This window comes from Physeter macrocephalus, chromosome 8, assembly GCF_002837175.3.
Source record: "Physeter macrocephalus isolate SW-GA chromosome 8, ASM283717v5, whole genome shotgun sequence".
NCBI lineage: Eukaryota > Metazoa > Chordata > Mammalia > Artiodactyla > Physeteridae > Physeter > Physeter macrocephalus.
Genome location: NC_041221.1, coordinates 56,691,893 through 56,716,471, shown reverse-complemented (window position 1 = coordinate 56,716,471; position 24,579 = coordinate 56,691,893). Strand labels below are relative to the sequence as shown.

The following is a 24,579-nucleotide window of genomic DNA, read 5'->3' as shown; positions in this document are numbered from 1 at the left end:
TAGTGGGAAGCAGCTGCATAGCACAGGGAGATCAGCTCCGTGCTTTGTGACCACCTAGAAGGGTGGGAGGGAGATGCAGGAGGGAGGAGATATGGGGATATATGTATATGTATAGCTGATTCACTTTGTTTTAAAGCAGAAACTAACACACCATTGTAAAGCAATTATACTCCAATAAAGATGTTTAAAAATAAATAAATAATAGGTCCCCAAGAGAAAAATACTAAGTCAAAGTATATGAATACTTTAGTTTTTTTGATACATATTCCCAAATTCCTTTGCAACAAAACATCTGAGTCTAAGTTTAAATTTTCTACTGTACCACATTGTTTTTGCCAGTGATTGTGACAATGAAGGACTTTTAAAAGAACTACTTTATTATTTAAATCACTGTCCATGAAGTTTATGTAAGAGCTTACTTTGTGATTTTCTTGGAATGCTTAGGTTGGCAGAGAATAAACCAAGGCCAAATTCTATTTAACAAGAGTAACATTTAATGAAGCACTAGTGTAATCTTAAGAAAAAAAGAAATCAGAAGTTTTAGTCAAATCTCTACATAGAATATTTGCAAAACCTCCCTTTAAAAAAAAACCAGATTCTTATCTAGAACTGATCTCTTCATTAATATTAATAATCAATAGCTTTTATTTCTCCCTGGAATTGTACATATTGAATTTTGAAAGAGAACAAATATGTTCTAAAGCACCAAAATGTGCAGGGACATGCTATATGTTTAATATATACTTGAATGTTACTTAAAGAAATGAAATTGTATATACGAAATAAAATTTAGGGCTTAGTTTCACTAATAGTAATAAAAATCTATCAAAATAACTATAAAAATTGTTAGCAAAATTATGATTCAGCTCAGTAGAATTGAAATAAAGATTGAAAGTGTATAAAATGGTATTATTGTAATGAGAAAGCTGAGTTAAATTCTTGTGACTATACAAAAACATTTGTTTTTATTTAGTTTAAATTATTTAAATACGGAGAGTCTATGAGAAAAGGAAGTATATACATTAAAAATAGTACCTAGGGGCTTCCCTGGTGGTGCAGTGGTTGAGAATCTGTCTGCTAATGCAGGGGACATGGGTTCGAGCCCTGGTCTGGGAAGATCCCACATGGCGCGGAGCAACTAGGCCCGTGAGCCACAACTGCTGAGCCTGCGCGTCTGGAGCCTGTGCTCCGCAACAAGAGAGGCCGCGATAGTGAGAGGCCCGTGCACTGCGATAAAGAGTGGCCCCTGCTTGCCACAACTAGAGAAAGGCCTTGCACAGAAATGAAGACCCAACACAGCCAAAAATAAATAAATAAATACCTAAATAAATAAAAAAGCCAAACATTTGAAGCCCTTAAAAAAAAAAAAGTACTTAGGCTACTCCCAATGGAGCTGAAAAGTATTTACATGATTATATTTCAGTAACAGTCATCATGCCAGTATAATATTTCCCATTTATTTCTTTAATGCTAAGTTAATCCAAATTTATACTTATAAATATATTTAGTGAAAAGCCTGAATTATAGGATATTTAAATTAAATGCAACTTGATTTCTTTCAAATAATGAGTCTTTACATATCACTGGATTTTTAATAACCTTGATTCTTAAGATAAACTAAAACACACACACACACAAATAAATAAGGAACATGTAGCAACAAACGTAAAAGTTACAGAGTTCATATTCTTTTCCTAGGGTTGAAATTTCAGACCCTTAGGCTACCTCCTGTTAATTCAGAATTAAATGTAAAAGGAATATTTGCAATTTAATATACCAGTTTACCCAATAAATAGCAGTGTAGAACAGCCTAATAGAAGGTCTTTACCTGAGATATTTGGGATTGTGATTTTTCTGGCTTTGTTTTTTTTTGAGTATGGAGATGTTAAATCTGGGGTCTCTTATAGTAGAAGGAAACATTTTTGCACATCTTGTATTGTTCACTGTTAGAGTATAAAGCTTGATCTTCTAAATGATGACCTTGCATTGTCAAGAAAATATTTTTGAATTGTCTTTAAAATATGCTGTCTATAAGAGAGAGACTTGTGAACATGCTGCAGATGAGTCCATGACATTGTTATAATATTAAGGAGTCATTACTTATAATGGTAATTTTTACTTTTTTTTTTTTCTCTTGACAATGGTACTTAATGATTTTGCTAAAGGTGGTGTAATGGGAATTTTTACTTATCTAGAAAATTCATATGTACTAAATATTTATATGTACTAAATATTTTATTCCCACATGATGTTTGAAAAATGGTTTTCCTTCTACTCTAATAGATACAATATGGATTTCAATATAATTATGTAATACAGAAAATATTTTATAATATATGCTGTAAATATCAAAGGCCCATGTTATGGTATGTATTCCAAGTTTTATATTAAATGAGAATTATGCATATTATACGCTGAATTTTGTCTCCCCCAGATTTATATGTTGAGACCATAACAATGTGACTGTATTTGGAGATGGGACCTTTATGGAAGGAATTAAGGTTAAATGAGGTCCTAAGGGTGGGGCCCTTACCTGATAGGATTAGCATCTTTTTAAGAAGAGACGCCAGAGAGTTGTTTTCTCCCCCTCTCTCTCCCTCTCTCTGCCACGTAAGGACACAGCGAAAAGGCAGTGTCTACAGAGTCAGGAAGAAACCTTTCACCTGAACCCAACCATGCTGGCATACTGATGTTGGATTTCCAGCCTCCAGAACTGTGAGAAAACACATTTTTGTTGTTTAAACCACCCAGTCTATGGTATTTTATTATGGCTCAAGTTGACTGAGAAAATGCATATTGATTATAAATATCATAGGTTCTGAATTCAGTGGGCCTCATTAATTAGATTATTTTTAATCATTATGAATAAAGAATATACAGAAGTTTTCATAGTCTTTTATAAACATTATTTGTCCCATTAATGTTTTCCTGAGGCTTTATGATAACATCTCACTCCCAAGACAAATCCAGTTTGTAGAAATTTGTTTGTTCATTGGCTGATTTATGTCACTGGCTGAGTCATAACTATAGGGCAGTGATCAGTGTAGAAGATATCTGAAAATATTTCTTACTCAAACTCATTAAAACTTGTCTAAATTTAAACACAGCTGAATGGTACCATAACAAATATTTATATAATTCTGTCTTCGTTGTCATAGCTGTAGTCACAGGTTCCCATATACTATGTGAAACCTCAGAATTCTCAGTTATAAGCTGCTGTACAACCCATTTGTTGATGATAAGTTCAAAAACATAAATGCAAGAGTACAGAAAGCACAGGACATATGTAGACACAGTGATGGGCCTTGTGTGCTTGTTTTCTTCAAATGTGCACTTCACAATTTTGAGCAGAATCTCAAGATGTTCCACCATTACAACTTTTTTGGTCATAGTATGATTTTCAAAATGGACTTCTTTGAGGAGGAGACATCATGACATACCACAGAGCCCTCTAGACCAGAAATTGGGAGACTTCAGTTCTTGTTTATGCTGTATTGCTAATGAGGTCTATGATCTTAGATGAGATATTTAGCCTGTCTAGGCCTTAGTGTCCTCACTTATAGATAAACATATTAAACTAGATCAGATATCTTCATACAAGTCTTCATGGGATGGGGAGGATGAGATGAGCCTAGACAGTGGGACTCCACCCATTTTTCAAGCCAGAAACTGTTTTTATCTCCTAAGAATTTTTTAGGAGGAAGGGCTCTCTTGATTTGTTTACTTAAGTTTTTCAATGACTGAGCTTGATGACTTCAAATGTCATTTTTTAAAAAAGTATTATTTGTAAGTAATCCTATGATTCTATATTTATATTAATATCACAACTTAACTGATTAGATGATAAATATTCATTTAGGCTAAAATATTATTGTCTAAATTTGACAAGTTACTACATATTTTTGCAAAGTGTATTGTGTGTCTAGCTCTGTGCTTGATAACATAGTATTTAAGATAAATTAAGAAGGTAGCATTTTGTTTTTCTACATTCAACTATTTGATGCTATGATTTCCCAACTGGAATTTTTTTGCTTGAATACATTGGGATTTCTTGTTCAGAGACCTTTTATTGTTCCTCTCTGTAGCCCATAATTTTGGTGTCACATAGATATAGAGAATATATTTAGTCTTAGGTATATAAGGAGCAGTGCAATTTATAAAATTTTTTTGAGAGAACAAGTAACCTTGGGTAAATTAATCTCTAGATTTTAGAGATTGTATTTTGTCAATATTATTGCAGCTGTTTCAAAAATAATTCAAATTTTGTACTAGGAAGATTCACAGTCTTTAAAAGTTTAAAGAACATTGACAGACTGGTACTTATTTGAAAGACTCACAGTTATCAATGAGCAATAGGCATTACCTTGAAGAAAGTCTATTTTTAGGTCATATTTATACATATTTCAGTCCTCCAAAAAAAGAGAAAAAGGCCAAAAAGCATACAGCAAAATTCAGAAGATATTGAATTATTAAGTGATGGTATGGATAAGACAGAAAGATTCTTTAAAAATAATCATGTACAAAATAAAGCCCTTCTAATCTTTATGACAAATGGAATTGAAGATGTTACCTCACAGCCTTGATGAAAAGCTAATTTAGCAGAACAACAGTGGATAAAAGGCACAGATATAAGTGGTCAGAGGAAGGTGACAAATTACATTTAAAGGTTTAGAAGGCAGGAAAAAATTGTTAAATTAGAAATGAGAAGATTGATAAAACAACTAGAATTAGGCAGGCTGATGATGTACCTTTCTTTAAAATAGTGAATATGAGCTCATTGCTGCCTGTCACTCATGGCACCTCACAAATCCATGTTTGTCATCTTTAGTCAATGGGTGGGTTGGTGGAAAGAGGAAGGCACAGGATTAAGTCAATCTTCCACAGAAGACTCTGCTCTATGTATTGAAAGGAGGCATAGAACAGAGCCATCTATCATTAGGCTAGACTTGTGGAAGAGATGAGAAATGAGAAGAAAGCAGATCTGGAGCATAAAATGGGGCCAGTGTTGTGATATTCAGGGATGTCTAAGAGGGACATAGTGGATCATTGCTTTCAGTCTGTTTCACAATTGGTAAAAGTGAAAGCAAAGTGCTTAGAATAGGGAATAAAAAGTGCTCATGGATTTAAAAAGGAAGCTGGTAGGGGTTAATTGCAAAGGATGATGCTAAACAGAGAAAACTGAGAAAAGAGATTAAAGAAGGTGAGATAAAAAGGGAACTTGGAAATTTTCTTTTAGAACATTCAACTCATCAAACAGTCATAAATTTGGGTCTCTTAATATGTTCTGTCTGGTGATCTTTATTGAGTTTATTTTATTACAGCTTTTTTTCTCGTTATTACATCTACCTCAGCAAATGAGGGCTGAGAAGTGTTCCACATGAAATATTCATTGGGTTTATAACCTTAATCTTAAAAGTAAAAGCTGAAGTAAAAAGCTGGAATAAAAAGAGTTTTAGTGTCTATTTTATATATCTAAAATCATGGGGAGGGGATAAAATGGGATTCATCACAGGGAGGAGAAAGCTAACAGGAAGGAACTATACAGAAAGATCTTGAGAGCAAAGACCACTTTTAAAGCGGAAGTCTGAGGATATGGGAAAAAAATGAAAGAGACAAAAGAATCTGAAGAATCAAAAACTGTTAAGGCGAAGCCAAGATGTGACTTTAGCAGTCCAGCGTGGGAAATTGCTGCTAAAGGAAATGGACAGTTTCAAAGACATTTGTCTGAATGGGGGAGAGTAGCCCCTTGACTTCATCACACAGCATGGAAGTTATAAAAGAATCTAGCAAAGAAGCCATCTAAAAGGGACAGAGTTCATTTTAATTAGCAAGATAATTATAGCAGAGAAGATGCTGTTCGTTGAGCACATACTCTGTACCGGTCACTTTACATTAGTTATTTGGTTTAGTTCTCACAAACAGACATTATTATCACTATTTTCCAAAAAGGGAAACCAAGACTTAAGAGTTAAGCAACTCACCCAAGGTCATAACACGGAATAGAAAAACTGAGATGTGAGCCAAGATCTTTAGAGCTCAGACCTTTTCACAACATTATATTGCTTCCCATCTAACTGCCCATAGAATCTTCCATAGTCCAAAATGGAAAGCAAATAGCAGTGGCCACCCCTACCCTACACCACACCTCCTGATGCCACTGTTGAATTAGAAGCAAATGAATGCTCAGATAAAGGCACTCTAAATGGGTTAAATAAAATGCAATAAGGAAACTACAGCCTATTACCTATCTGTTCAGGAAGAAAAAAAAAAAAGAAAATGCAAGGACAAGAGAGATCCTTTTTTCTATTTTTAGTTTTGTAAGGAACCTCCATACTGTTTTCCATAGTGGTTGCTAAGGACAAGTAGACTCTGACACAAAGGATACCCTAAAGCGGTAGTTCTCAATATCGTCAACCTCGGCTTCATAATGGAATAACTGAGGAGCTTTAAAAAGATCTTCATGTCTTTGTCCCACCCTAGAGATTCTGAATTTATTGGTCTGGGGTCTTTGGAATTTTCCTCATGGGATTTTTAATTGGAACTCCCCAGGTGGTTTTAATATGTAGCAAAGTTCAAGAACATTTGCTCTACAAGTCGAGTTTAATAACAAGGATCATTCATTCCAGACTCCAAACAAACAGAACTCATCTTTGCATTGCCCTGTTAGTCTACGGTCTTATGAGTAATAGATGCTTAATAAATGTTTGGAGAATTAACTTGATGAGCAGCAGAAAAATGATATATGTACATCTCTGGTCCTCTATACTCTGGGTACCCTGTAATGCCTCTAAATCTATATTTTTCCCAGAAGTGTTTTATGTTTCTTTCAAACAAGCCTCAGAAGAACTGCATCAGGAAATTTCTGAGTCAAGGCATATTTGTTATCTCTCATCTGTTGCCAGCGTTCTTTTGTGTAGAAGCCCCATGCTATAAACACAATGGGAATCCCCAGACTCTTCTATGCTTCTCTTGGCAAAGCATCGCACCTCAGTCAATCTTGCTTCCTTCAGGGAAGCTGACCTCTGGCGGCCAGAGAGGCAGCATACCATCATAGTTAAGAGCATGGAATCAAGACTTCTTGTGTTCAAGCCCATGGCCTGCTTGCTGTTTACTGCCTCTGAAACCTCAGGAAAGTTACTTAGCCTGTGTGTCTCTCAGTTTCCCCATCTATACTGTAATATGAGGATGTAATCATACCTACCACACAGGGATCTGGTGAGGCTTAGATGAGTCTGTGTATGTGAGATATTAGAACAGTGCCATGTTACATGGAAAATGCCATATAATTGTGTACTATTTTTATGGAGAGAATATTTTATTAAAATGAGTTTATAATGTTGTCTATAAGCTTTCATCAATACTTTAGAAGAGGAAGAGTTTTAACAAATGTTAATCTAACAGAATTTACAGGAATATGCTAAAGAGGATTTTCAGGTGTTGCTGAGAAAAGGTGTGAGATGGGCAATGGACATGGTTTGGTTTTACCATTTGGTCTTTACCTTATCTATTTTACACTGAGGCCAACCTCACTGGACACAGTATACGGCCAAGATCCATGTGGATAAAATGTACAATCAGTTACTCTGAAGCCAGTAGTAATACAAAAGGCTGGACATATCCATCCTTTGGTCCCTCATTTTTGTTTTGTTTTGTTTTGCTGTCCTTTTGCTTCCAAATAGAAATAAAGCAGCAAGGGCAGTAGATGCAGCTCGTGGAGAGAAGTTGGTTGATTGTGCAATGATTTTGAAGAATCCTACATCCCATCCCCACTTCATCAGGCAAGAGGTTGAGAGTTGGGATGGAACCTTTCAAAGTAGGAAGGATGGGGACTGACATGTATATGTAAAGATGTGTAAGGGAGTGAAATCTGTGATTCAGGAAAGCATCCAGGTTCGACTTCATAAAGGCTTATCTGACGTGGTGAAGAAGATGATAAAAGGTTGCTGAAAGAGAGTGTAAAAGGATAGGAATTATTTATATTAAATAGTTGTAAGTGGTATTAAACTTTAAAGGTGTACATAAACCTTAATCCAAGTAGCAAGTTACCTCTAATTGGGATCCCCTAATAGAAATCAGGATGAAACTCCTTGTAAAGTTAATATCCCTACTTTAGCTGGACTCCCAAAGAGGTAACAGATCAAATGTCAGAATCTTAGAGTTGAAGATGGTTTATTTCGGGTTTCCAGCTGTGATTTTTCTGGATTTCAAAATGACTGCCTTGATATTTATTTTTTCTCTTGGGAAAGAAGGGAAAAAATCCTTTACTGCATTCCCACTGTCTAGGATATTAGCTGTTACAATTCCTATTGGCTGACCTCATGAAAGAGGACATTGCATTTGACCAGCTCAGCTTTTCTTCCCCCTTTCTCTCACTGTAGATGTTACTGTACAACACACACTGTATATTGGCATAGTCTTTGAGAAGCATTGTAACATGACCTGCAGAAAGAGACAAGTAACTGTATACTATTTCCTTCCAAGTTCCAATTGGCACAGATAAAATTCCCATGTATTACGAAATTACAATTATAGTCTGTGACTTTCTGGAAAATTCCTCATTGGGGTTTGGCTTAAAAAATTAATCTGATCGTTTACCAAAAAAAGTAGAAATAACAACATTCCGCTTTTCATGCAGTTAATCTGTCGATTAGTTTATAAAACCCAAACAAATCTAAGAAAATTAGCCATTGTAGTTTGTATTCATCAGTGATAAACTCATGCTTGGAATTGCTTAGAACATGATTAAGCATTTACGAAAGGAAACCAAAGGTTTTTCTTTGATAAAAGGAAAAAAGAAACTTCTCTCCACTTCTAACTAGTTTAAAATCAGCAATGGTTTTCCTATGTTTGTTTTTGTAGACCACATGTGTGATTCAGCTGAATTCTTCTGGATGTAAAAAAAGCTCTGACAAAAACGGACAACATGTTAATACTTTGGGTTGTTTCTGTGTGTCTCAATTTCCTAAATCAGGAATACAGAGGGGCTACATAGGTTTGAGATGGTTTGAAATATATTGACCAGGGCACTAATGTGAAATTAGTAAGTTTCAAAAAAGAAGAAATAGATCTACAAAATAGCATAGAATCCTAGACTGATAAGCAACCTAGTTGAGAAGCAACTTAGAAAATTTATTTAGTGCTTACTATTCGCAAGCATCATCTATATGTAACTGGAGTGGAAATGGCAAGGTCGACAGCATTTAACTTCATGACCCGAGCCCCTGTAAATGACCTTGGTATTTATTCATGGCTCACTGAAAATAGCAGAGTAAAGAAATTCTAAGCAGTAGGAGAGGTGCAAACCCCAAGTTGAAAGAAATTATTCACTTACACAAAGGCAAGAGGCTTCGAAAATCCTTCCAGCCCATTGCTAGGGAAGGAAGGGTTTAGTCACAGGTGGTTTATAAAGGCTATCGCACTGGGGAGAGCCCTCAATTCTGAAGATTCTGGCTTTACACAAATGTCTGTCGTCACGTTTTGTAGTTTAGAAAGTCTGTGTTTTAGCAGAAGTTTTGAAAGCCTGCACAGAAGAATACCACAGAGTCCTTCCTCTGAAGATTTTTTGCACCCATAGGTTATAGATGGCCTCTTCAGTCCTGGGCCATGGCATTAGCTCTGGCTCCGCAGAAGTTTAGGCCCTCAGCACCTTTTTGTCTGAATCCTGAGTCTTTTAATTATTTTCTTCTGTCTTAACACTGTCCAGGCAGCTCCAGCTGAGCAAAGTGATAAGGATTTAAGCATAGTCTGTATAAGGAAGTTTGTAGTAGCAGACCAGGCCAGTAAGAGCCCAGAGAATCTCGTTCCTACCTCTTCCAGAAGAAATCTAAAAAGATTTCTAAGTCTAGACTCTCTACTTATAAATAGGAAACTCACTTTGGGAATTCCCTGGAGACAAACCAGGGATGCATTTGTTGGCCAAAATAGAGGCACTTGGTGTTTGCCTTGAAACACCTCGAAAACAGTCAAAGTTAATCCCATGGAAAAGAGCACTTGCTAGTCTTGTAAAGTCCTTTCTAGCCCACATAGGTGTCCCTAGTATGATCAAGAAACTCTGTGGATGTGGTCATTTCCCCAGAGAAAAAACAGCTTCTTCACTGAAACTGAACATTACAACTCAGGTTCTTGGGAATAGCAGTTGTCCTAAAGTCAAGTTGAAAAATTCAAGTCTTCTCAATAGAAATTTCACAGAGTGTGCTCCTCTTCCCTGGGAAGAATTTTTGAAAAAGGAAAGGACATTTTTGGTTGTTATAGTGATAGGAGGTGTGGTACATTAAAGACAGACACAGATTCTTCACTACTCTGTCCATCGAAAGGTGAGGTCTGTGTCCTCCCCCTGGAATTTGGATGGGCTTTTTTCTTTTTTTTTTTTTAATTTTTGGCTGTAGTCCACAGTATGTGGGATCTTAATTCCCCAACCAGGGATCGAACCCACACCTCCCCCCGCATTGGAAGGCGGAGTCTTAACCACTGGACCACCAGGGACGTCCCTGGGTGGGCTTTGTTAAGTGTTTGCCAGAAGAGCAGGTGTGCCTGTCTCTGGGGCCTGGACTTAGGAGACTAGTGGCTTTCCCTTTTTCTCTCTCAGAGTATTTACTTGTGAAGCTCTCCTCCAGCATATAAGGAGTCTGCCAAACTTCATGAGAGACCAGGTGAGAAGACTCAGAATGTATGGAGAAGAGGTGCCCACATTAGCTCAGCATTCTAGCTGTCCTGGCTAAGGCTATGTGCAAGATTTGGGGGGTAGTGACTGTCTCAATCACATGCCTCTAGGCCGTGAGTAGAAGCTGTACGGCCTCAAGGAGGCTATTAGTTAAAGTTGGAAGGGCCCTTAGGAGACTGTTGATGAGGCTTAAAGGAAATGAAAAAATGTTACCAGAGGCTAGAGAAATAGTCTGTTGTTATGTAGTGGCAGGAAGTTTAGTGAAGCTGTTGCCTGCATTCATGTGGAAAATAGAGAACGTATCAAATAAACTGGTGTATCAGATAAAGTTTTTAAGTGGAATCTCAAAAACATCAACTTGTGTATTTTAGCTGCATATGATAAAATAGGAAAAAGAGAAAGATAAGCTAAGCTAAACAGAACTGGTCACATTTTGAGCAAAATTTAGAGAAAATATAAAGAATTAAGGATTTGCTGAGTTAAAACAAGCATGTTTTATGGGATGTTTTTAATCCAAGTTTCTCTAGGCAAAATCAAAGAAATTTCTTTAAGGCAAGGATCAAATTAAGATGTAAGTGGCTATAAGACCATTTGTTAAGGCCTCAGAAAGATTTAAGGCAGGACCTCATACACCTTCTACTTATTATTATTATTTTTTTTCTTGTGGTACGCGGGCCTCTCACTGTGTGGCCTCTCCCGTTGTGGAGCACAGGCTCCGGACATGCAGGCTCAGCGGCCATGGCTCACGGGCCCAGCCGCTCCGCGGCATGTGGGATCTTCCCAGACCGAGGCACGAACCCGTGTCCCCTGCATCGGCAGGCGGACTCCCAACCACTGCGCCACCAGGGAAGCGCGAAGCCCCCTTCTACTTATTTTAAAGGAATACTTTTTAGACCTTCTCAACTATACGATAGTATGTTTAAGAATATTAAGTGCATTATCCCACAGTGATTTCTTAGGAATAGGTATAAAATGACTTGTCTTGGAAAGAAATGTGGGTGTGACTTTTGTTGAATGGAGTTGATTATAAACTGATATATAAAAAACCCACAGTGTTTTAAAAGAAATAGCATCAGCTTGGACGGAAGGAAGAGAACAATGCAAAATAGAAAGAGCTCTTTAGACCTCAAACACAGCTGGAAACATGGGTTACCTGGCTGCAAACATCAGTTAATTTTTTTGTGGAAAAGGAAGGATGACTGAAATAAAGAACTCACAAAGAGCTGCAGACAGTCTTTACCTGCAGGCAGGGCTGGGCACTTATGGAACGGTGTCTTACTTTCCTTTGGCTACCGTAACAGAATATCATAAACTGGGTGGCTTAAACAACAAAGATTTCTCACAGTTTTAAAAGAGCCTGGCAAGTCGAAGATTAAGGTTCAGGCAGATTGAGTTCCTGGTGAGAGGCCTCTTCCTGGCTGGCAGATGGCTGTCTTCTTGCTGTAACTTCACATGACACAGAGAGAGAGAGAGAAAATTCTATCATATCTAATCCCATGATGAGGGCTCCCGCCTCATGTCCTAATTATCTCTCAAGGGCCCCATCTCCAAATTTCATTGCTATGGCGGTTAGGGCTTCAACATACGAATTTGGGGGCGGGGGACACAATTCAATCTTTAGTAAACTGGCAGCATATGACCAATTGATTTCAGAATTTCTGTGGACCAAAATCTGCTGTGTGCCTCCCATTCTCTTCTGTTTGAATGGTAGTATCTGCTGAAGTTATCTTATCTCTGTCCCAACATTGTATGGTGGATGTGTGAGGGGCAGATAGAGAAGAATGGCACTTGAGGAGCTGTACCTGGGATACTGTGTCTGAGGAACCTTTTCTGCACCTGGAACTAGTGGAGGTGACAAGATCTTAGGCCTTGAGCAATGTCTTTGACTTCATGAATAATAGAATACAATGGAAGTGCCAGTTTCTGGCTCAGGATGTAAAAGATTGATAGCTTCCTATTCCTACTCTTAGAATGCTTGTGCTTGGAACTCTGAACTACCATGCAAGAAGGTGAACTACTTTGGCATTTAGTGCGTGGGTACCAGGGATGCTATACCTCCTGCAACAATGGGGCAGTCACGCCTAACTAAAAATGGTTACACATGTCTTTCAAATGTTCTATAAGGCATTCATATATGTAAAAAGAACATTTAAAATTTTTAAAATTGTGGTTCTTAAAGTTCGGCCTCCACACCAACAGCACCATCATCATCTGAGAAATTGTTTTAAATGCAGATTTTGGGGCTTCTCTCCAGACCTACTGAATCAAAAACTCATGGGTGAGACCAAGAAATCTATGATTTATTGAGCCTTCTGTTGCACATTAATGCAGAGAACCACTGATCTAAGCTTAGAGCTGAAAGTTTATAGTATACACCTAATTTCCTGAGGATGCCAATGCAGTATAAGTTGAGGGAAGATTGTCCAATACCTTGCTGAGGTCTTTATCAAGAGATGTTAATCGTTTTAGAAAATCACAATGTTTATGGTGTTAGGCTGTATTATGTAACACACATATATTGGTCTCCTTTTTAAAAAATTTATTATTATTATTATTATTTTTTGCGGCACGCGGGGCTCTCCCGTTGCGGAGCACAGGCTCTGGACGCGCAGGCTCAGCGGCCATGGCTCACGGGCCCAGCCGCTCCGCGGCATGTGGGATCTTTCCGGACCGGGGCACGAACCCGTGTCCCCTGCATCGGCAGGCGGCCTCTCAACCACTGCGCCACCAGGGAAGCCCTAATTCCAACATATTTTAGCATTGCCCCTCATGTTCATCATTAACATATTTTATATCCAATACTTACTTTTATACTTACCAACAAGCTTAAGAATGTCTTTATTTCCTGCGTTCTTTTTTTGTGGTTTCAATTTCTTTCTTGTTGAACCACCTCCTTTAGTATATCTTTTAACAAAGGCTTACCAAATCATAAACTCCTTATCTATGTATACTTGAAAATGTCTGGACTTTATTTTCTAAAGTAAACACTATAATTTTTAATCTTCATTTCATAAATGAACTGAGTCACTGATTGGATAAATACATTTCTCAGACTGGAAAATTCTTAAGAGCTACCAACAGTGAATGCCAGAGGTAATGGAACAATATACATTGAGGGGAAAATAACTGCTTCTCTAAAATTCTATCCTTAGCTGACATCCAGTGACACAAAATATATTGTCTAATTATCTAGTTTCCTTTGATAATGAATTTCTTCTTTTTGGTAAGTTTAAAGATTTTTATTTGGTATTCTGCAGATGCATTTTGATGGGTCTGTATTTGTTTTTCTTATCCTGCTGCTAACTTGGTAGGCTCCTTTAAATTGAGATCACATTCTTCTACATGTCTGTGAACAATGAGAGCCCTTCTCTAATTCTATTTTCTCCTTCAGTAACTCCTCCTACTGGGCCACTGGACCTTCCCATTCCATCCTTCATGTCTCTATATTTGTACTGAATTCTAAGAGATGTCCTTGGATCAGTCTTTCAACTTATTCATTTATGTTTTCCTTGTGTCTGTTATTGTGTACTACTCACTCACTGATTGTTTTCCTTTTCATTTTATAAATATGTACAGGCAAGGGTTAACTCTTCAGGTGTGAGTTGCTCAAACCTTCCACATTCACAAGAAAGGCCTGTTTTCAGAACTAGCTCTTGGACAGCTCCTGGAAGTTGAGCTCTTTGAGTCCTTGTAATTTTTTTTTTTTTTTTTTTTTAGGTAAGAAGTGGATTTATTTAGAGAGACACACAATCCAGAGAGTGGACCGCCTCAGAAGGTGAGAAAGGCCAGAATATTCTTTCTGATAAGAGCATTTTTGTGTGCCTGAGGCCAACACAGTACCAATTTAATCAGATAGTTTATGCTAATGAATGTGATTTATGGTAAACCTCTGTTTTTGCTCTGTGGGTCTGGAGACTGAGAAGCTAAGTCCTGTAGCATGCTTACTGTAGTGCTGCATGCCTACATGATTGACTGCCAATAAAAACCCTGAACACAAGGCTCAGGTGAGCTTCCCTGGGTGAGAACAGTTCACGTGTGTCATCACACATCATTGTTGATATAATTAAGTATATCTGTGTGACTCTGCTGGGAGAGGACACATGGAGGCTTGAGTCTAGTTTCTCCTGGACTTCACCCCCAGTGCCTTTTCCTTTAATTTGCATCCTTTAACTGTAACAAACTGTAACTATGATTATAAAAGCTTTCTGAGTCCTGTGAATCCTCCAAGTGAAACACGGAGCCTGAGAGTAGTCTTGGGGAGTCCTGACACACAAAATATACAGTTGACACTTGAACAACATGGGACTGGGGGGGCTGATCCTCTGAGCAGTTGAAAATCCACATATAACTTATAATCAACACTCTCTATCCCTAGTTCCTCTGCATCCAGGGTTCTGCATATGTGGTGCACTCACACAACTGCAGATACCATTGAAAAAAATCCTCATCTAAGCAGATTGCACAGTTCAAATCCATCTTCTTCAAGAGTCAACTGTATTTCTCTTTCCAAGTATTCCATTTTAGTAATTTTCAAATAGTCTCTTTTTTCACATTCTTCTATTAGTATGGAGGAACCTTATTGTTTTTATTCCTTTATTTTCCAGAATATTTTAAACTTACTTATTTGAAGCTTCTTTCTGATTTTTAAAAGTACTTTTTGTCTTTTGGGTGCAAAATTTCCCTCTTGTTTAGGTGCTTTGTGTCCACCTAAAGGGGTGGGATAGGGAGGGGGGGTGGGAGGGAGACGCAAGAGGGAGGAGATACGGGGATATATGTATATGTATAGCTGATTCACTTTGTTATACAGCAGAAACTAACACACCATTGTGAAACAATTATACTCCAATAAAGATGTTAATAAATAAATAAATCCTTAAAAAAAAATTTCCTGCTTGTTGAGCCCACTGATGCTCCCCCATGTTTGCCTAGAGTGCAGGCATTTAACAGTTAGCTACATCTTCAGCTCCAGTTGATTCCATGGGTACTGGTACCCAGGTCTGTAGAAATATTTCTAAGGGGTAGATTTAAACTTATCTACATTAGATCCCCATGAGTTTCTCTGATTGTCGGCCAGTTTTTATAATAAATTTTCTGCTTGGTGTGAATTAGATTTTAAACTCACATAGAGAATAAGACTGGGGTTCTGATATCTTTTTGTTAAAATCTTTTCCCCTCTTTACTGCTCTGGGTTTCAGCAGGCATTCTCACTGCTTTTCCAGGCTAGTGTATAACATTTAAAATTTTAACTAATCTTTGTTTCATGGGTTTAATGAAAGTTGGGAAAGGGTGTATACAATTTTGTCACTTCCTTCTATGTTTAATCATACTGTTTTAGTGTTTAATGTACTGAAATAACTGCTGTAAGCCACTTTATCCTATGTTCAGCTGTCTTGAATCATAAGAACATTTACTTGTTTGATATATTTTTTAAAACGAATGTTTATGATTCATTTCGAATTTTCCTATATTAACTGAATGGCATCTTGTTTTAGTGCCAACTTTCCTCCCTTTTTCTTTTGTGTTGAAAGCTGTTATACATACATAGGTTTTATATATATATGTGTGTGTGTATTGTTATGCATACGTAGGTGCAATCTGTTGGTGTATGGAGTCAGGAGAGCCAAAGTTATCAAGAGGACACAAATATACTATTTTTTGTTGGGACCACTCCTGGAATGTCATTTTGTCTATCTTAGTTTCTTCTGAATCCAGTCCCAAATCTAATTTTCCTAAGAATTCTTTATTCGTAGCTCAATTAGAAATATAAAGAGAGCACTGTTTACTAGCTTCCAAAGAATCTGTGTGCCTAATCCCTCAAGAATGTGAATAGTTAATTATAAATATGGTTGGAGATCAGAAGTATGTATGTGATAGAGCTATTTAAAAAGGGAAAGAATAGGGCTTCCCTGGTGGCGCAGTGGTTGCGCGTCCGCCTGCCGATGCAGGGGAACCGGGTTCGCGCCCCGGTCTGGGAGGATCCCACATGCCGCGGAGCGGCTGGGCCCGTGAGCCATGGCCCCTGAGCCTGCGCGCCCGGAGCCTGTGCCCCGCGGCGGGAGAGGCCGCAGCAGGGGGAGGCCCGCATACCACAAAAAAAAAAAAAAAAAAAAAAAAAGGGAAAGAATATTAGTTAAACGAATGAAGAGATTGATGAAATGTTAATAAATTCTTTATATCAGTTACCATGGAGGATGGTGGGTCGGCAGAAATCCAGTAGATTTCCTGGGAAAGGGTATCAGAAGTTCTTACACAGCAAGTGAGCAAGATTAAAAAGGACGTCATGTCTGAACATTGCAAAAACTCTAAGGAATGGCATGGTTTCAGAGCTTTAATTGAAGTGATTAACATACAGGCAAATCTTTAGAGATAAATCTGTAATTTCATGAAAAGAAAAATATAGCTCAAAAGGATAAATGTTTATTTTGCTTAGATTTCAAGAGGCATCACTACTATTTGCTTAGATTTCAAGAGGCATCAAATTTAGTATGGGGAACAGATATGTTTTAGAGTGTTTTTCTATAAACACACCACTCTTCCAGTACTTGTAGCCTTTTTATGGGTGATAGCAGTTGTCTTATTATCTCTCAAGCATGTGAAAATAAAGGAAAGAGATGTTAATAAGACCTGTCAACTTTAGGACATTGACCTGATGTGTTTATTTTCTACCTGAAAGAGTAGATGTCATTCCAAGTTTGTAAATGTGTGTATGTGAAAGAAAACTTAAAAAAAAAACATAGCTCATAGCTCGCATAGTTTATAAAATGCTATTCTTAACATTTTAATATGCCCAGTGGTTTTCCTAACCAGGTAATGAATGTGGTGTGAAATTAGTAAGGACTATTAGAGACAAGGAAGATGATAACCTTGAAAAACAGAAATAAAAATTTACACATGTATATTACAGAAAAAAAATGCATAGCCTTCTTTCACTGGATATTTTCCCATGTTGACCAACATCTGGATTTTGTTCCTATCTGTCCTACCTTTTTCATGTAAGCAGATTTCCAGTGCTTACCCTCTTGTATTCTGCCATTTACCTGATTCCTTCAAGTGTCCCTTACTAATTTATTAGGTAACTCCAGGAAGATCTCATCTTCTTCTTGTTTGTATCTTTCTCAAATTACACTTTGTCTTTTATGTTTACTCACATACCCAGATTCTGTAGTAGCCTCCCTGATTTCAGTCATTTCCCTTCTTCTTAAGCCCACTTCATCTACTCTCTGGCAGAAATTCCTTGAAATAAAATTGAAATGGAAAACCATAATTCGTAAGGCCAGACACTATAAAACTCTTAGAAGAAAACGTAGGCAGAACACTCTATGACATAAATCACAGCAAGATCCTTTTTGACCCACCTCCTAGAGAAATGGAAATAAAAACAAAAATAAACAAATGGGACCTAATGAAACTTAAAAGCTTTTGCACAGCAAAGGAAACCATAAACAAGATGAAAAGACTACTCTCAGAATGGGAAAAAATATTTTCAAATGAAGCAACTGATAAAGGATTAATCTCCAAAATATACAAGCAGCTCATGCAGTTCAATAATGCAAATCAAAACGACAATGAGATATCATCTCACACCGGTCAGATTGGCCATCATCAAAAACTCTAGAAATAATAAATGCTGGAGAGGGTGTGGAGAAAAGGGAACCCTCTTGCACTGCTGGTGGGAATGTAAATTGATACAGCCACTATGGAGAACAGTATGGAGGTTCCTTAAAAAACTACAAATAGATCTACCATACGACCCCGCAATCCCACTACTGGGCATATACCCTGAGAAAACCATAATTCAAAAAGAGTCATGTACCGCAGTGTTCATTGCAGCTCTATTTACAATAGCCAGGACATGGAAGCAACCTAATTGTCCATCGACAGATGAATGGATAAAGAAGATGTGGCCCATATATACAATGGAAGAAACGAAATTGAGTTATTTGTAGTGAGGTGGATGGACCTAGAGTCTGTCATGCCGAGTGAAGTAAGTCAGAAAGAGAAGAACAAATACCATATGCTAACAGATATATATGGAATCTTAAAAAAAACAAAACAAAACTGGTTCTGAAGAACCTAGGGGCAGGACAGGAATAAAGATGCAGACGTAGAGAATGGACTTGAGGACACGGGGAGGGGGAAGGGTAAGCTGTGACGAAGTGAGAGAGTGGCATTGACATATATACACTACCAAATGTAAAATAGATAGCTAGTGGGAAGCAGCTGTATAGCACAGGGAGATCAGCTCGGTGCTTTGTGACCACCTAGAGGGGTGGGAGAGGGAGGGTGGGAGGGAGACGCAAGAGGGAGGGGATATGGGGATATACGCATATGTACAGCTGATTCACTTTGTTATACAGCAGCAACTAACACAACAATGGAAAGCAATTATACTTCAATAAAGATGTTGAAAAAAAAAAGAAAGAAAACAATAATTCAAAAGGACACATGTACCCCAATGTTCATTGCAGCACTGTTTACAATAGTCATTACATGGAAGCAACCTAAATGTCCATCAACAGATGAATGGATAAAGAAGATGTGGTATATATATACAATAGAATATTACTCAGACATAAAAAAAAATTGGGTCATTTGTAGAGATGTGGATGGACCTAGAATCTATCATACAGAGTGAAGTAAGTCAGAAAAAAAAACCCAAATATCATATATTAGTGCATATATGGAATCTAGAAAAATGGTACAGATGAACCTATTTGCAGGGCAGGAAGAGAAAGGCAGATGTAGAGAAGGGACATGGACATGGGGGGGAAGGGGAGGGTGGGATGAATTGGGAGATTAGGTTTGACATAAATACACTACCATGTGTAAAATAGATAGCTAGTGAGAACCTGCTGTAAAGGAGCTCAGCTCGGTGCTCTGTGATGGCCTAGTTGGGTGGGATGGGGGGAAACGGAGGTCCAAGAGGGAGGGGATGTGTGTATGCATATGGCTGATTCACTTTGCTGTGAGGCAGAAACTAACACAATGCTGTAAAGCAATTATACTCCAATAAATTTAAAAAATAATAATAATAAGAGACATCCAAGTGGGTCACATGAATTACATATGTGATCAAATTGCATAGAACTAAATACACATATATGTGCAAATCAGTCAATATTTTATAAGTGCATATTATATAAGTGCATATATTTATAAGGTTGATGGACTGTATCATTGTAACTTTCCTGGTTGTGTTATTGTGCTACAATTATACAAGATGTTACCATTGGAGGATACTAGGTAAAAGTCCACAGAATCTCTCTGTATTTTTTCTCACAACTGCATGTGAGAGTCTACAATTATTTTAAAATGAAAAGTTTTTTTAAAAAAGACATTTAAGTAGAAACATCATTGACTATTTTGAGTTTCACTTTGTATCTTCTACTAAGTTAGTAATCTTGGGCAAAACCACAAATAATCATCAGCACCTGCATAGCCCCCCAGTTTTTGAGACAGCAAATTAAATGGTATATCCATTAGTGTCCTTCAACTAAATCCATTTATAAATCCTAAATTATTTTTCACTCATTCATTCATTCACTTTGCCAGTCAATAAATCTTTATCAAGCACCTATTATGAATCAGGCACCCCTGTAGGCACTGGAGTTACAGGCAATGAAATTTTTCCTGGCTTTAATGAAGTTTATTTTCCTGAGTGAAAAGTATTTGTGGTTTACTAAGAGCCGCCGAGTTTACAGTTTCTGTTGGCTCATACCTGTAGGCTGCTTCATTGGTATCTTCTTATTTTTTGCCATGATGCATCTAAGTGGACTCCAATTCTTTCAAAAAAGTCATTGTTTTCAGGTAAAGAAATCTCAAGGTTAAAAATAGATACCAAAGGGAATTCCGTGGCAGTCCAGTGGGTTAGGACTCAACGTTTCCCCTGCAGGGGGCCCAGGTTCAATCCCTGGTTGGGGAATTAAGATCCCACAAGTGGTGCAGAGCAGCACGCCCACCCCCAAAATATATATGTGTGTGTATATATATATATATATATACACACACACACACACAAACACATATATATATGTATCAAAACCCACAAAGATTTCAGAAGGTGAAGGAACATGGTGAGCTAGCTTGTGATAGAACCAGAGTATTGATGAACCAGGAAACATGTTCCATTTAAAAAGCACTGTGATAAACCAAGTGACTCACCTTATCAAATGGACTGGAGATCTGCAAGCTAAACTGCTTGGCTAAACCACAACTGATGAGAGATGGAATTTCACTAAACTCTTAAGAGATCGCTGACTCTATCTCTAGCCTTAAATACTCTCACTATTTCATCCCTGGATATATCCAACTATATGTTAAACTTAAACTGGATCATGGAAGATAGGTTTAATTCTATTTTTATTTCAGTAGTGTGCTTGGGGGAATAAAAAGGAAGGACAGTGTCAAAATAGCTTTTCTCTAACTGAACAAATTTACTTGTATTTCCATGTTTGTGGGCATGTATCACTGAATGAGAAACTGAAACTTCAGAAGTTATAGTATAGTTCCAGTTGTGACAAAGACTCTTTGCTCTTTGATATTCAGATTTTCTCAATTTAACATAGGAAAAGAGCTGGGATTTGTTTTGCAGTTTTTTCAGCCTCTGTTCTGTAGAGCATTTTTCCTGTGATAAGGAAACCCGTAGAAATAGAATGATTACTAACTTTGCAAACATTGGTCCATTGAAAATGTGGGATTTTGCATATGCTAGAAAAGGCAAGAAATGACATTTGATGGAACCTCTATGAGCCTCATTCATTAGAAGTTTCTTCCTTAATTACTACTAAGGACTGTTAAGTATGAGATTTGAGATGTCTTCTCAGCTCTCATATTCTCCATTTCTCCCTTTCTGCCACAGAAACTGTAGACTAGTTCATGCTGAATATGTCTCATGGCAAGAGACTCTGAGTTGACCTGCTCTAACTTGCACCGCCATGACTTTGACCTCGAGACTCTTATCCCTCCACTCTGTCATTTTATTCCAATTTACAAACCTCCTAATGGGCCTGCTTCCTTTTTTTTCTATACTGGATTGCATGTTCAGTTTGAATTTTTTTTAACCAATTTCATCAAAATCCTTTTCCCTTTGTCTTTCAAGGAAACTCTCCCTATAGATCCAAAATGCTGCATAATTATTTAATCTGGTGGAGAAAAAAATATAAACAATTGGATCAATGGCACTAGGAACTCACAGTTTTTGGTTTCGGTGGTTTCCTCAACACCAAACTCTTTCATTTCACTTGTCTACTATTCGCAAATTTGGAATTCTCTTCCAATCTTCCTAATGTGATTTGACCAGTATTACAGCTCTCAGGACTATGTTTATTTGATGAACGGATATGGCATATCCCCACATTTTGTGAAAATGTATCTTGGAAGCTGCTTTGGAAAGCAAATATGGTAAGAAATAGTTTTGTTTTGTTTTCAAAAAAGCCAGTCTGTAACCTGTGGTTCTCCTCTTTGATCCCCAAACTCTTGACTGCATTTTCAACTGAGCTTTTAAGAGCCAGCTGCTGAAAGTGATAAATCAGCAGCTGAAAATGATGAATGAGAGACTCATTGTAGCTCAAAGTGAAATATAGGTGCTTTTCAACAAGGTTAGGTTGATTACTGGACATGGCAAAGAGTGGTGGCTGCTGGTCCAATGTATGAATATATATATTATAGTAGCAATTATACTTACTTATTTGAATTCTATTTGAAGTCCTCTTATTACTATAACATTCAGGTATTTTATTTTGAGGAGCACTACTAACAATAAATCAGAACCAATATTTATGGAGTGTCAATTAAGTGCGAAGCCCGGTGCTAGGCTGGGAAGCATTAGCTATGAAATGCTTAGTTGTGATCTCCAAGCACCACTTAACGGCAAATTATGATCTGCTTTCTAAATTTTCGCACTATCTTTAGATATAACAGTCATTCTGTATTTTAAACCCTATTTGTACTGTTTCTAGTGAGGTTTATGCTTACTCAAATGGAATATATTTCAGCTTGTTCCTTTCCAAGTGCTACTTACACACCTGTCATTCATGGCTCTTTCCACTCTGATTTTGATTTATTCAATTTGCCAATGTTCCCTGGTTACTAGTCCATGTAATGGTCTGTTCATTTGTACATAAACATTTATACAAGATGGAAAAGTTGAAGTAATTTAAATTTAGTCCATTATTTTTTTTTTCCAGTGTGAATTGTGTGTCACTACACTATTTCAGTGAAAGGTTATTCATTGGTTCACATTCTGCTTTTTTTATAGCTTCCAGGCATGTTTAATATCTGTGATTAACTGAATTTTTCAGGTTAACATCTGCATTTAATCACAAGTTATTACCCATTTCCTAGACTGGTCAGCATAACATTTCAATCACTCCTTCCTTCTTTCTCCACCCGTGTAGTAAAAGATTCAGTCATTTATACTTTCTCTCTTTCACAGCCATAGAGCTGCACTTAAATAATATTTAAGAAAGTTATATTTCTTTTGAAGTGGTCACAGGAAGCATATGCTTAGTGTATATAAACAGAGAGAGAGTTGAGACACTGATTTGGAGGGCTTGGTTGATTTACAGAGCTCTTGTCTCTACATAGAAACGTTTTGCCTCAGAGAGAAATGAAAGGCTCTTTGGGGCTCCAATAGCCACAGAGCTCCTGTATGATGGCACTGAGACTCAAAGAGCAAGCCCTCTTTCAGTTTCACGTTGCCCTGTATTTTTGGTATGGCTCAACACACTTCTGAGAGGTCTCTGTTTTAGCTTAAACACTTCTTGTCTCACTTCCCCAATTCTTTAATTTTTCAAAGTCATTTTGATCATGGAGAATAAAACCTCAAGGATTAGCTATACTTCAGGTAAAGGGGAAAAAGGCTTCATTACAGTTGTTCCTCACCCCGCCACGCTGAACACGATCATTCAAAGTGATTCTTCCATTTTTCTCTGATTTCTCCGTAAACCTGTCATAAATGATTCAATTTAACGAAGAAAAATATATTAAAGCAAAACAACTAAACGTGGTAATGTCTGGGTACTATATTTCTGGCAAAACTTGACCAAATCCAGGAATTTGCCTCTCTCCCCAAATTAGGTTTTTTTGTTGGGGGAGGGTGAGGAGGGGTAGGATATAAGCAGCCTTGTTGGGATTTTAATTGATTGAAAACTAGGGTGTGAGCAATATTCTCTTTTTTCAAGTATGGATGGTATTGGACTATGATTAAAAATTATGAAGGGAATCTGAAAAATTCATTCATTTATCTAATCAAATACATCTCTAAGTTATTCTGACACATTTAATGATGAGCATATTTGCTGTTGTTCTAGGACATTTTTAGGCCCAATATATGTAAAAGAGCACATAGTGACTGAAATTAAGGTCCCTTACAAATAGTCAAATAGAAACCTCATTATCTTTCTCAGCTCACTTAAAAACAACAGAAATAATTGTGTGCCTACTATGTGCAAGCCCTTAATTGCCTTGAAGTCAAGAGTGACATCTTGTTCATTATTTTATCACCAGTGTCAGATACACTGACTAATGATTGGTCGATACGCAAAGTTCAGACAAAAATGAATAGTGTTTGGAGCCTGTTACAAAGAATCTTTAAACTACTTGCCTTTTAGGTTCACAATTTGTGTCATCATGTTTAGTGATGCATTTCCTCCTAACAGTTCAAGGCTCATCACCTTCAATCCTGCATGGAAACAAAACAAAACAAAAAAGGACCTAGGTTAAGTTCTCAGTATCACCCTTTTTGTTTGTCTCAGTATCACCCAGCCTTCATCTTTTATGACCTGTGTCCTTAACTAGTTCAGGTAACTGCTCTCTGCCTTTCAAGTTTCAAGTGGCTGTGAATGGTATGTGGAAAGAATGTCAACATTCACCAGGCGTGGGGGCCAGTTGTGCTTCAGGGGATCCTGGAGAGCAAGTGG

General features: G+C 37.4%; 1 long non-coding RNA gene across 4 annotated transcripts in view; it reads left to right on the top strand.

Moving 5' to 3' along the window:
• Window positions 1-24,579, top strand: part of LOC114486711 (uncharacterized) — a 236,783-nt gene that overhangs the window by 96,163 nt on the left and 116,041 nt on the right. For all 4 annotated transcript variants that reach the window (XR_008618052.1, XR_008618051.1, XR_008618054.1 and 1 more), the window contains exon 3: window positions 14,378-14,435. This is a non-coding gene — a long non-coding RNA (uncharacterized lncRNA). The remainder of the gene's footprint in view (window positions 1-14,377; window positions 14,436-24,579) is intronic.